The 13,723-nt window shown below is 42.0% G+C and overlaps 1 protein-coding gene across 3 annotated transcripts in view; it reads left to right on the forward strand.

Moving 5' to 3' along the window:
• Nucleotides 1-13,723, forward strand: part of opcml (opioid binding protein/cell adhesion molecule-like) — a 514,606-nt gene that overhangs the window by 363,201 nt on the left and 137,682 nt on the right. The gene's annotated exons all lie outside the window — the stretch shown is intronic.

A 13,723-nucleotide genomic window follows, 5' to 3' on the forward strand; every position in this document is an offset into this window, starting at 1 on the left:
TGGTCTTTTTGCTTCCCATCCAGCTGGCTTCTCAGGCCTTGCCTTACTATCTACAGATACTTGCTAGTTGCTGCTTTTCTTGCAGCCTCTTCATGGTTGCCATTTGCCTGCGGTCTCCCAAGGTACTTGTAGCTGCCCTCATCATCTGCTATGTTGCCTTCTGGTAGTACAATCACCTGCTTTATTAACCCAGAGGAGTTATAAATTATTACAGTCATTCAATCAGTCATCTGCTTAGCGTCTTGTTGGTATAAATCTCAGTGCTTTATCCGATCTTTGTCAAGTCAATAGCACTTATAAAAATACTGCCTGTCATGGTTTCTTTTTCTGTTTATTTGCTCAAATAGCAGTAGTCATCTTTATTTTCCTACTTTTGAAGTGTACATGATGTTGTATGTATAGGAAGAATAATGGGGTTGAAGACCTGGTGTGGCTTCTCAGCCCCTTAATCTTGAGTTACTTCCTTCCACAGGACCCAGTTGAGTGTGCAGTTTTTTTTTAGGAAATGAACACCTGTATATGTTGACATTGGCCTTTGGTCTTGAATGCTTTCAGGTCACATACAGTATCCGTAACCACTTTTGGTTATGATCTGGCTGAGGGGGTTCAGGTCTATGCAGAACAGCAGTGGGGACAGAGCATCTCCTTGGTAGATATCGCACTTGATGTTGACTTGTGCAATTGGCTTGAAGTTGGCCTCTAGGGTTGTTTTCCACATTCCCATTGAGTTCTTGATGAAGGCTCTTAGAGTCCTGTCGATGTTGTACAGTTCCAAGCACTCCAGGATTGAACTTATAGCCAAGCATCTCAAGGATCATGGTTGCTGTGGTGTATATCAGCTTGTTGGTCTCAGTGATGGTCGTAGTAGGGATTGTTCTTAGTGCTGCATTCACATCCTGTAGTAGACTTTCAGAAGGCACTTCACTTAGTCTTGGTAACTGACTACGGGAGTTCCAGGTGTCCATCTTGCTCATGATCTTCGATATCAGGTCAGCTGCTCTTGAATCAAGCTCATCCGGGCCTGTTATTGGGGCTTGGTACCCAACCTCCAATTGTGGGGGTGATGATGATGATGATATCTCCACCCTGACCTGTTGTCCTGGCTCCCCCACCCAGCTCTTCATACTTGAGACCCTCACTTGAATGTCATTGTGATGATTACTGGGTCTTGTGCAGAGAGGTTGCTGTGGTCTGCTCTTAGGTCCACCAGCCACTGGGCATTGTTGTTATATGATGCCTCCTTCTCCATTGTACCTTGTACCCTAGCAGGTGCTTCTCACAGATGTTAGAGCACTGAGCTACTAGTTGTTAGTAGCATATATATATATTTATATATACTGTGTATATACAGTATATACTGTATATACAGTGGTGTGAAAAAGTGTTTGCCCCCTTACTGATTTCTTATCTTTTTGCATGTTTGTCACACTGTAATGTTTCAGATCGTCAAACAAATTTATATATTAGTCAAAGATAACACAAGTAAACACATCATGCAGTTTTTAAATGAAGGTTTTTATTATTAAGGGAAAACAAAATCCAAAACTATAGATCCCTGTGTGAACAAGTGTTTGCCCCCCTGTCAAAACACTGGTTTATCGCACCTGAGTTCAATTTCTCTTGCCACACCTGTTCGCAATCAAGAAATCACTTAAATAGGACCTGCCTGACAAAGTGAAGTAGACCAAAAGATCCTCAAAAGCTAGACATCATGCCGAGATCCAAAGAAATTCAAAAACAAATGAGAAAGAGAATAATGGAGCTCTATCAGTCCGGAAAAGGTTATAAAGCCATTTCTAAAGCTTGGGGACTGCAGCGAACCACAGTGAGAGCAGAGAAATTGAACTCAGGTGCGATAAACCAGTGTTTTGACAGGGGGGCAAACACTTGTTCACACAGGGATCTATAGTTTTGGATTTTGTTTTCCCTTAATAATAAAAACCTTCATTTAAAAACTGCATGATGTGTTTACTTGTGTTATCTTTGACTAATATATAAATTTGTTTGACGATCTGAAACATTACAGTGTGACAAACATGCAAAAAGATAAGAAATCAGTAAGGGGGCAAACACTTTTTCACACCACTGTATAGTAGTCACTGTGCAGCAGCTCCTCCTGTAAACCAAAATACAAGCAGTGTGGGTTAAAGTGAAGAAGGGAAGACTGTATTGATTGTTATCCACTTACTCTTGCTTAGTTCAGTGAATAGATTCACATTGCCGGTCCACAGTTGGAAGGCCCGGTTTGCACAGAGCTGCCCTTGATCAGGAAGTGTTTGATAGCTACTCAGCAAGTGTTTGGAAACTATCCGCTATTGTACATGTGGAGGGGATGACTTGTACTTGACTCTTTACAATGTGAGCGTGTATGTGTGTAGAGGAGCAGAGACTAAGGGAAATGAGAAGTGTGCTTTGATAGTGAGTTTTCTGAGTGTGGGTGTATGCAGCTGTCTTGTTTATTTGTTTTAGACTGTCAGGTTTCTGGCATGACTTACAGTAGAAAGTGCTTTTTTCTACATAACACTTACTGCCTGTTCCTTGAAAACCATTTTAAAGGGAATATAACATATGGTTAATTGTTACACTTGAGGTTCAGGTTTGATTATTGTACAGAGGCTGGGCTTCCAGTACATTAAGTGGTATATCCTGTTTTTAACTAATTAAAAAATAAATAGTCCTCCCAGATTAATTTGCTAGAAATGTTCTGAAATTTGTTGAGATATAATGGTAATTGATTTGAGGAAATGGTTTGCTTTCCCTGTTGTCAGTCATAATCTCCACTGAAATTAGATCAACAATTGAAAAGGTTCAGTGTTGTTAGAGGAAAGACATTTACTGAAAACCCCCAGCCAGCCAGACCATTAAATTAAATTTTGACATGGTTTTGAACAACAAATGTCAATTTGAGTTAGTTCACCCAAGGTCATTTGGACACAGCCTCAGCTGTCTTTATCTGACACTGTATACACATCTTGGGTGCAGTTTCAGATAATGAGACTTGGAGACATAACTCATCTGAAAGCTTAAAACTGACTTGTCTGCCTGAAGTCTTCAATTAGGTTTGATGTTTTCCCAGCAATAATTGAAAGTACAAATCTGTGTGCAATACGGTAGTGTCACCAATTAAAGATACAAGTAATTATACTTACTTATTTATTTATTTATTTCCCAAAATGCAAGCTCTTCCACATTATGCACTGGCTTGTCATGTGACTGTGTGAGTGCGTGTGGGTGTGGGTGGGTGGAAAGAGGCGCCTAATGGGTCACGCTGTGAGTTTCCTGGCAATTAGCCTGTCGTTCATAGATTGATTTGTCTGCAAAATGGAGGTCATGTTGTGAGGCATTGAGACGTCTCGGCCGGAGCCTAGAGCCTGGAGCAGCTACAACGTGGCCTTCTGGTGTTTGTCTTCTCTGCTGGAACTCATATGCTTTGGCAGCCACAGTTATTCTTTTGATGGGTTGTTAGCTGTCTGCCTCTCATCCCCTGGTGTGGATGTGTCTGCATGTGCATGTATGAAATATCTTGTTACGTACCTTCTTCCCTTGTTACACCCAAAACACAAATGTAGCTGCTTGATGCACAGTACAGGAAACAGAACCTTCTTTTCATATAGCGGAACATGTGTGTTACTCTCCTGTACATTGTATATATCGTCAGTTCAGTGATGATGAATATTATGATGACATTTGTATGATACAGCATACAAGGGAATCACACTGTATAATAATTTCCCTTCTTTCTAAAATAGAATGAAATGATTAACTGGATACCAAAAGAGTGTCTTGTCTTTGGGAAGAAATACTTAATTTAGTATAAAATAATAGATTTTATAAGCTTTGAAGTATTAGATCCAACATTATCACTGGTAAAATCATTCTGAAAGCTTTTTATTGTCTTCCTAATTCCCAGTGTAAACACAAATGACACAACAGATTAAGGGGCAAAGCAAGCTATTCTGTGTTGTTTGTGGCTTCACACATGGAGCGGAGAAATTAGTGAAGTGTTAAGATGTTGATTGGTGGCAGCTGCCATTTCTTTATGAAACAAGCATCTGGTGAGATGCTGGACTTGAAAGAGCAAAGAAAGCTGATGATTCAGACAAGGAGCCATCCAACTGAGCGGAGCCTGCCAGTGCAGAGACAGTCTGCAGAGCCCCTCCCAGACCTGCTTACACCAGTCCCACCCCTGTTAATTTCAAATTAATTACTCATACTCATGGCATATGGTGATAGTATGTTCTTTCATTATCACCTCTGAAGGTGCACTTGCCACTATTTGGTTGAGACATCTAGGTATATCAGCCCTCGTGTGATCAATATGCTCAGGGACACTGCAGTATGCAGATAGCAGTACCTGGGCTGGAGAAACAAGTACCTGCATGCTGGATCTGGTATTCAGTCCAAGATACAACAAAGATGAACGCACCAACTTTCATATGACGGATCATGGTTACCGTGCGGTTGAGGACACTGCATCTACAGAACATATCATGCCTCTTGTCACTTTCTCCTTGTGACTGTGGAAATGAAAACTGTGGCACATGCCGGAGCCTGGGCCACTGATGCCCCAGGGCTGGGATTTGCTGCAAGTTATCAAGTGCTGTCCGTAGTAATTCAGATTGATGAAGGATAAGGAAAACTGATTGCATGGGATGATGGACAGCTGTATCACAGATAAATCTGGCTATCTCCGACCCAGCCGAATTGACAATTGTGAGAGCAGAGCAGCTTCTATTTCAGACTCTTGTAGTTATTCTGCCTCCGTCACACATGTTAGTGAGATGTCAACTGAGAGCTGAAACTCCCAGTGCTCTGCCATGCAAGCAAGGATATGTGTGAAATGATGTGAAAATTTCCAGACCAAATAACAAAATTGATATAAGTCAGAACAACACAGGGGTCTGCTTCATCTTATGAATATGTCTACAAAAGCACTTCATATGCTCTAAAGCACAATTTTGCAAGGATATATTATATTAGATGAAAGGGAGGATGTGCATAGCTTGATTATTTAGAATTGTGACTTAGAATTTCTTTTCTGTTCCCAGTGACTATTTCTTGAGACAGTCCCTTTTCAAACTCCATGTGCTTTATTCTAACATAAATACTTAATTAAGATGATGATGAATCTATATTAACTTTATGAAACCACAAGCATAGTTATCTGATCTTTTTACTTTTTACACAGTGATGATATCTCAGTACATGGTCAACAATTCTATACAAAGATGATGCCACAAAATGTGTAATGATATGAAACACTGTGCAATTCAGAGCAAATTTGATTTGATTCAGCTGTTTCTCATTTTAATTTAGCTTCTATTTAAAAACCTGTACATACATTATAATGTATATATTTAAAGAGTGCATTTCCTCAAAGCAGTACTTTATTGCAAGCAGCAAAAAACAAATGCATAAATCATGATTATACTGTTTTCAACAAGGCTAAACAACGGGCACTGGTGCACAGTTACCTTATCAGACAGAGCTGGGATCCACCTGTCACTGAAATGCTGCTGACTTGTTGTTGTGGGCCTCAGCTTCAGACTCGCTATCATTTGTCCAAATCCCACATTTGCAGCAACACAGGTGTCCTTGTAAATGAAATAGCTTATAGCTTCAGTTATTGACGTTAACCAGGTGGAATGGTCAGCTGACGTGCTCTGAAAGCAGCTGCTAACACTAGGACTGTTACTTGCTTCAAGCTGACTGCTCCTGCAGCTAGCTGTACTGTTTCCTTCTGTTCAGTACTCTAGGTGGATCTCAGTCCTCTTATTTATCATTCCTCTGCCCTTTATCCTCACCCGAGCCCGAAGTTCCAGTTCCGGTGTATCATGATGAAAGATGTCTCAAAGCTCTTATTTCTGCTCTGAGGAGCGAGGACCGAGGAGCAAGGAGGCTGTCTGGAAGCTATATAAGCTCTATAACCAAGGATACAAGAGTGCATCCTTTGCAGAAGACTGTTGTGGATTGGCACGTCCCTTTGTTGGAAATCAGTTTGTTATTGGACGCTCCAAATGAACGCTCAAGGAAAGTTCATGTCAGTTAAAGCATGTTTCCTCAGTCCCTTGCTCTTTATGTGGGTGGGACTGAGACACAAGGAACAGACACAAGTGAGGGAAATGTGGACACAATCAGATGAATTGGTTTTCACTTTGTGTCGCCTTTCTAAGTGAATAGCAAGGGTGGTGGTACTGTCTGTCTATAGCTACTCAACACAGGCGCTGCATGTTTTGTGTTATTAAAATATCTGCTAACGCTAGCACTGAAGCTGCTCCTCCTCTTTTTTCCTCTGGTTCAACATCATGTCAACACAGGGGAATGCCAGTGTCCAGCAGGAGATGTTGCGTCACACATTTGCATGCACACACTCTTATACACAAGAGGCACACAATGGAGTGGAGCACAGTAAGAAATAGCATGAAACTTGCAAAAGATTGGTTTATGATACCAATTTGATGATTTTTTATTTTAAATTAAGTGAAATCCACAGAATACATGACAGTTACAGGAAAAACTATTTGGAATGCAAAATATGGTATAATGTGAAATAATAAGAAAACAAAGAAACAAGGTACAGGGAAGACATGACAAAAACAAAACACAAATAGGTCAAAGGCCAATGGTCAAAGTGTTTATTTGTCACATGCACAGTTAGGAAATGTGTTTCCCTGTACAATGAAATTCTTACTTTGCCGTCCACATGAATGCCACAAAATACAAATGAAATATAAAGTAGATAAATAAGTAACACAAAATCTAAGGCAATTTAAAGCAGCAAGTGAAGGAAGCAAATAAAATACAACAAGAACACAATATAATGCAGAGAGAATATATACTACATGGAGCCATGGAGTGTAAATACTCAGCAGTGAGCGTGCAACTATGAATGTGCAAAATGAGTATGTAAACAGTACAGATGGAATTACATGAGGTAGATCCTGCGTCAGCTGTTTAGGAGTCTGATGGCAGTCGGAAAGTAAGAGTTTTTCAGTCTAGAGGTTCTGCATTTCACACTAGGTTCTGCATTTCACACTTCTGAGCCTCCGACCGGAGGGTAGGGGTATGAACAGTCCGTGCTGGGGGTGGGTGGGGTCCTTGAGAATGGAGGCAGCTTTCCTCCACACCCTGTGGTGGTAAATGCTCTGCAGAGAGGGCAGTGGAGTCCTGGTGACCTTCTCCGCAGTCTTTACCACTCTCTGCAGGACATTGAGGAACAGCTGTGTGGTGTTAAGTGTCCAAGTGAGGTCCTCAATGATGTGGACGCCCAGGTATTTGAAGCTGCTCACCCTCTCCACTTCGAGCCCTCGGATGAACAGTGGCTGATGAGTTCTCCTGTCCTTCCTCATGTCCACTATCATCTACTTTGTCTGGTCTGTGTTGAGGCTGAGAATATTGTCCTTGCACCAAGACACCAGACAGGGTGGGGTGCAGACCCAGTGTGGACAGTTTGTGGGTGAGTTTGTGGGGGATAACTGTGTTGAAGGTGGAGCTGTAGTCAATGAAGAGTATCCTGATGTAGGAGTCTCCATTTTCCAGGTGAGAAAGGGAATAATGAAGGGCAGCATGATAGCATCTGAGGTGGTCGTGTTGGGCCGGTAGGCATACTGCAGGGGGTCCAGGGGGTCCGGTATACTGCTCTGAATGTGGGTCAGCAACACACTCTCAAAACATTTCATAATGACTGGGGTGAGTGCCACTATAGTAACACAATAGTAACAACTGTAATAAAAATGCTGGGTAACATGTAGACAGTTAATTATACATACTCAATAGTTAAGCTAGACACACATCTGTATCTGTGCATGTACTGTAGAGTGGAAAATAAATCCATAAATGAACAAACTGAATGTTGAAATACAATAAGGATGCAAATAAATACTACCAGTACTATCCCTGCCACCACCAGTAATACCGCAAATAAGCGTTACTGTTAATGACAGTGACAGTGATCATAATAATAATGACAGTAACAAAAATAATGATATTGATAATAACAACAACACTATCAAGAAGAACACATTTTCTTTCTTTATTTTTATTTGTTGTAATATTACTATCACTATTTTTACCCTTCTTTTTTTCCTTCCTCTCTTATTTTCTTTTCTCTCTGTTCTCCCCCCTTTGATTTAATATTAATCTATTAATGAGTTTTGGCTTGATTGATGATGATAGTCATGGTGAGGCCAGCTATGATGGACCCCTGGTTAGATTTTATATATTGATCTGGTGGGGCCGCCCCCTGGCCCTAGGGAGATTGCTGGCCTGCTGCAGATACTGTACAGTCCCTGTAATGAAGAAAGCCTTGGTGTTTGCGTTTACTAGCAAAGGAGCATCAGTGATGGTACTGGGACTAAGGCTACAGTGGATCAAACCATCATGGCTCAGTTGGGCCCAGACATGCCACTAGACCATTGTTATACTGTATCTTGCATAATTATGGTGTCATGCCTGCAAGAAGTGATATAGGTTCTCAGATATTTTTCAGAACAACCATGACTATTTTCCAAACACCAAAGTTTGACACATCTACAGAGAGGGATATGAAAGCCATCCAGGCAGTCTACCTACTCTTCCTCTGTGTACCTCTTACTGAAGCTTCTCCCATTGCAACACACTGGTAACTCTGGAAGGGAAAACTGTCACGGCTGCTATGCCATGCCAAATAGATAGCCCTGAAGGAAGCCCGCCAGTATGTAATGTTGAGCTACACGAACACAGAGATGCACAACAGAATATATGTCTTTGGAGAGAGGCAGCGTTGGCTGCTCTTACAGTGGGAATAACAAGGTCACTTTACAGAGGCATCATTACATGGAGTTAAATGGCAGTCCACTCAATATACAACAATACAGCTTATCCAATTTGAGGAACAGACGGTCAGCGTCACCGCTGACAGAATGTCAGTCAAGAATGGCAAAGTTGAGTGGCTGACCAGCGAGATGGGTAGCCTGACGAGTCCCCTGGAAATAGCAGAGCAAGTTGTCAGCATGAGGAAGAGACGGTCAACATCACCACTGAGGGAATGTCAGTCAGGAATGGTGGAGTCAAGTGTCTGACCAGGGAGATAGATAGCTTGATAATTTCCCAGCTGATAGCAGAGGAAACATGTCCGGGATTACAGCTGGATGATATTTGTGATGTCTTTCCATTATTGTTGAAGATTGTGCTCATTGGTGTTGATGTTACATACACTGTCTAGTAGAAATCCAGTGAAAATGGTGGTTTTATGATTTAGGTACTTTGTAAACCAAAATAGTTTGATGACTCGAAAGTTTGAACAATATTTTAGTTAATATCTTGAGTGTTCCAGTGCTTAAATCTAAGGTGAACTTCCAGGGTTGAGAAAGACTATTTATATTTGAGTCAAAGGCAACTCCAGTACCATCTTTTTTTGAATTTTTAAATTTGTGCCTCCTCTCTCCCGTAGTGTGTCCTCTCTCTCTCTCCCTGTACCTTTCTGCAGGTTGCCCTGGCCCTGGAGCTCTATGTTTCTGATGAGCAGTCACCGGCCACATCAACCTGACCAGTGTTTGATTGTTTGTTGTGTCCTGTTGCTTTTCTTCTTTTCTCTCTCCTCTATCCACTCACCCCAACCAGTCGAGGCAGAAGGCCGCCCACCAAGAGCCGGGGTCTGTCGGAGGTTTCTTCCGTTAAAGGGAGTTTTTCCTCCCCACTGTGCTGCTCAGGGGGGATTTGTTGGGTTTCCCTCTGTATTAATAATAATAAGAAGAATAAGAATAATGTGTGGACCTTACTATGTAAAGTGCACTGAGATTATTTTTGTTGCAATTTCAGTGCTATACAAATAAAATTGAATTGAACTGAGTCGTTTTCATGAAGAGGGATGTAAGGGAGAAGTAGACAGTAGTACCAAACAGGTTCTGAATTAACACTGTATGGAGTGGAAGTAGTTTTGCACTTGTAATTAATCTGGCTAAAAGATTATTAAGAGTATTAAGCTAACAATAGGTCTTCGAGGTTAGTTTTATTTTATAGTTGTCATTATATAGACAGGATTATTAGTTTTTCTGAAAAACCTGCATCCAGCAATGAATTTATTTTACTCAGTGCACAGTGTGCTCACTGTGAGGCCAAAGCGTTTAACCACCATCATCAAACTAGTGCAACGATCACCTCCGAACATGGTCAGTAATGCCCACCTGCCATTGAGCTGCTCTCAAGAGATGCACCTTCAGTATTTCTTTGTAATAAACTACACTGGCTGTGTTCATTGTAATGAAGTACTATGCCACTCACTATAATAGTGTGGCTCTGTCTGGGTTTTTATGAGTTTTTGATAGTTTCAAGGCAATAATGGTGTGTTGTGGCACTAAGACAGTTTGCTGCACACAGTAGAATACATGTCAGTTAGATAATGTCAGTGTTTACTTATTTCTGTCTGTTCAGAGTACTTTGCTGGAAAAACTATAAAACAGTGACAGTTATGTAAATTACACATAGAAGCATGCAGGTACTTTGATTGTTAGTAAATTAAATACTTAAATACTGTAAAACATTATAAATTTCCCACTCGCCCCACTCCAGGACAGTCTTATACCTTCCTTTAAGCTCGGGTCCTCTACCAGAGGCCTGAGCTTGAGGGTCCTGCACAGTATCTTAGCTGTTCTTAGGACTGCACTCTTCTGGACAGAGATCTCAGATGTTGGAGCCACTCTCCCAGTTTGGGGGTCACAGCTCCCAGTGTTCCTATTACCACAGGGACCATTTGTGCCTTCACCTTCCACATCTTTTCTAGCTCTTCTTCCAGCCCTTGGTATTTTTGCAGATGTTAGAACACTGAGCTGCTAATTGTTTTGATGTTAGTCTAGATGTCAAAATATCCATAGGTCCCACATCTTCCATATGTAACCTTTCTCGCTGGGGTTACTTGTATAGTAGCATTCCAATAGTTCCCTGTTCTCCCTGTGGTCCATGAATGTCTTGCTCTTGTTCCAGTAGCCCACTTCTCATCAGGTTGCCCTGGTTCCTCAACACCTGATGCGGACCTTGTTGACCCAGGTAACGTCTGAGCCGGTGCGACTCTTGTATTTCCAACTGTCATGGTGGGCAGGTAGCATTAAGTGCCTTGCCTAAGGGCCCAGGCTTGGTATTGACCGCACCCTGACCGAACCCCCCGACCTGCCGTACCAAAGTCAGTGGTATTAACCCCTGAGCTATCCAGTCTGCTGCTATACACTGTATATATGTATAGCAGACACATGACACATAACAGTGTCAAATCATTACAGAACCATTACCTCTGTAATTCTGCTATGCATGTTAAAGTATATGCTTTGGGAGTATTTCTGTTCACCTTGGAGTCCATGCTGTTACATTATGTACTGAAGCTAATCTGAGCTCTTTGGCTGAAAGGAGTCAATATAGGGGTGTCTATCTCTCCCTCTTACATGATTCGATACGTATTTCAATGGTCCACTATTAGATACAAAAGCGATAAAGCAAAATGTGTAACGTTATGATACAGTACGATTCAGTGATTTCGATTTCATTCAGCAGATATTAAACTTTAATTTAGCTTTTATGTGAAACACTATACATCCATTGAAGTGTCTGTTTAGGGTATAAAATTAAAACGAGTTTGTTTCCTCAAAGCAGTTTTGTATTTCAAGCAGCAAAAGCCAAACCTGGTGTCTGCTCTCTAACACCAGTAAACAGTAAAGCTCGGGCTGCTGTTTCACCTTATCTTACTGAGCTGGATGCATTGTTCACTTAAATCCTGCTGACTTGTTAATGTCAGCCTCAGTCACTGTCATTTGTCCAAATCCCACATTTTCAACAACACAGGTGTGTGTCCTTGCAAATGAAATAGTTTATAGTTTCGGTTATTGACTTCAACCCAGCCGGGTGGAATTACCAGGCAATGTGCTCTGAAAGTAGCTGGTAGCAAAACAAGCTGACTGCACTTGTAGCAAACTGCCCTGTTTCTGACGGTTCAACAGTGTGGGGCCTTCGTAACGGTTTTACTTGCGAGGTCGACGGCACCCCCAGTAGAGGCTACTCGACGCAAGAGCTGCATGCTCTGCACTCTGTAGCTGCTAACACTGGCACTGTCTGCTCCTACAGCTATCTGTACTGTGTGCTGCATTTTTCCTGGACCTGTCTCAGTAAGAAGGAGGCGTGTGTGGACGCTGGCAGGAGTTGGTGCACACACACACACACGAGACACACACACTAAAGCAGAGCACCGGTTTCCCGGGTTTTGGCACTGGCACCTTTTTTGGGGAAGCAACAGTGGTGCAGAGGGTAGAGCAGTCATCTCCCAACCAGAAGGTTGAAGGTTCAAACCTCAGTGTTGGCAGTCCACATGTCAAAGTGTCCTTGGGCAAGACGCTGAACCACCCCATTGCCCCCGATGGTTAGAGCCATTGGTTGAGTTGGCGCCGCAGATGGCTGCCACTGGAAACAAATTCCTTGTGTGTGACATACTTGGCCAATAAAGGTGATTGTCCTTGTCCACAGCCAGAACTAACAGAAAGCCTACCAAAGATTGATTTATGAGGTTCATGTCGATTTTAGACCGTTTGGTTCGAAGCTGGTTTTCAACCAATGCAGCCGTACATCTGACTATTGTATCAATTTTCCGATTCATATCGGTTTATCTTTATACCCCTAAGTCATGAGTAATAATGATCTGGCTGTCATGAGGATGATCCACTTGCTTTCAACAAAGCAAAGCAAAGCTACTGATTGTGTTCAACATGAAGTCAAGTGCAAATGCTGGCTATAGTCATCCCGGTGTCATAGCAACATATTACCTACAGCACTTGTTGTACTGAGTTCACCAAAATGCCAGTTATGGAATATATGTTGGGTACTGTTCAGATACTCTTCACACCTTTCCCATTCACATCATCAGACAGATTTTTAAAAGAGTAGTTGAGATTTAATGTTCATACAACTACACTCTTGTAACACCATGAACAAAGTACACAGATCAAAGTTCAGTGGTCATTGGTGGGGTCTCTGGTCTGTAAGAGTTGCGTGCTACCACTAGACAAAACTAGTAAATATACTTTTCCACTTTTCTAACAGCACGGCACAGCGGCGCAGTGAGTGTCACCTCACAAGAAGGTTCTGTGTTCGAGACCCAGCCGACCTGGTGTCTTTCTGTGTGGAGTCCTCATGTTCTCCCTGTGCCTGCGTGGGTTTTCTCCGGGTGCTCCGGCTTCCTCCCACAGTCCAAAGACATGCAGCTTAGGTTGACTGGTGACTCTAAATTGCATGTAGGAGTGAGGATGTGTGGTTGTTTGTCTACATGTCAGTCCTGTGATAGACTGGTGACCTGCCCAGGGTGGACCCCACCTCTCATCCAATGTCAGCTGGGATTGGCTCCAGGCCGCGAGCCCATTCAGGAACAAGCAGTATAGATAATGGATGAATGGATGGATGGGCTTTTCTAACGAGTGTGTCATGAGGCTTTTCAGCCATAACACTAAAGTAATTTCCTCACCACTTTGCCATCTCTCACTTATTTCTTTTTTGAATGTTTGTTGTGATATTCTCTCCAGTTTGGTTCAGCTGTATGGTGAACGGTGCGGCTTTCAGACCTCTCTTGCCCTTTTTTCTCTTACTTGTTATCATCTGGCTCATGGATAGTAACAAAAAGGAAGCCTCACAATGTTGCCCAAAAATGCTTTATTTAACTCAAATAATGAAAATAGTCTACTTAAACATAAATATTTGGTGTGTAAATAGACAC

This window comes from Monopterus albus, unplaced genomic scaffold (assembly GCF_001952655.1).
Source record: "Monopterus albus unplaced genomic scaffold, M_albus_1.0 scaffold134.1, whole genome shotgun sequence".
NCBI classification, from domain to species: Eukaryota; Metazoa; Chordata; class Actinopteri; order Synbranchiformes; family Synbranchidae; genus Monopterus; species Monopterus albus.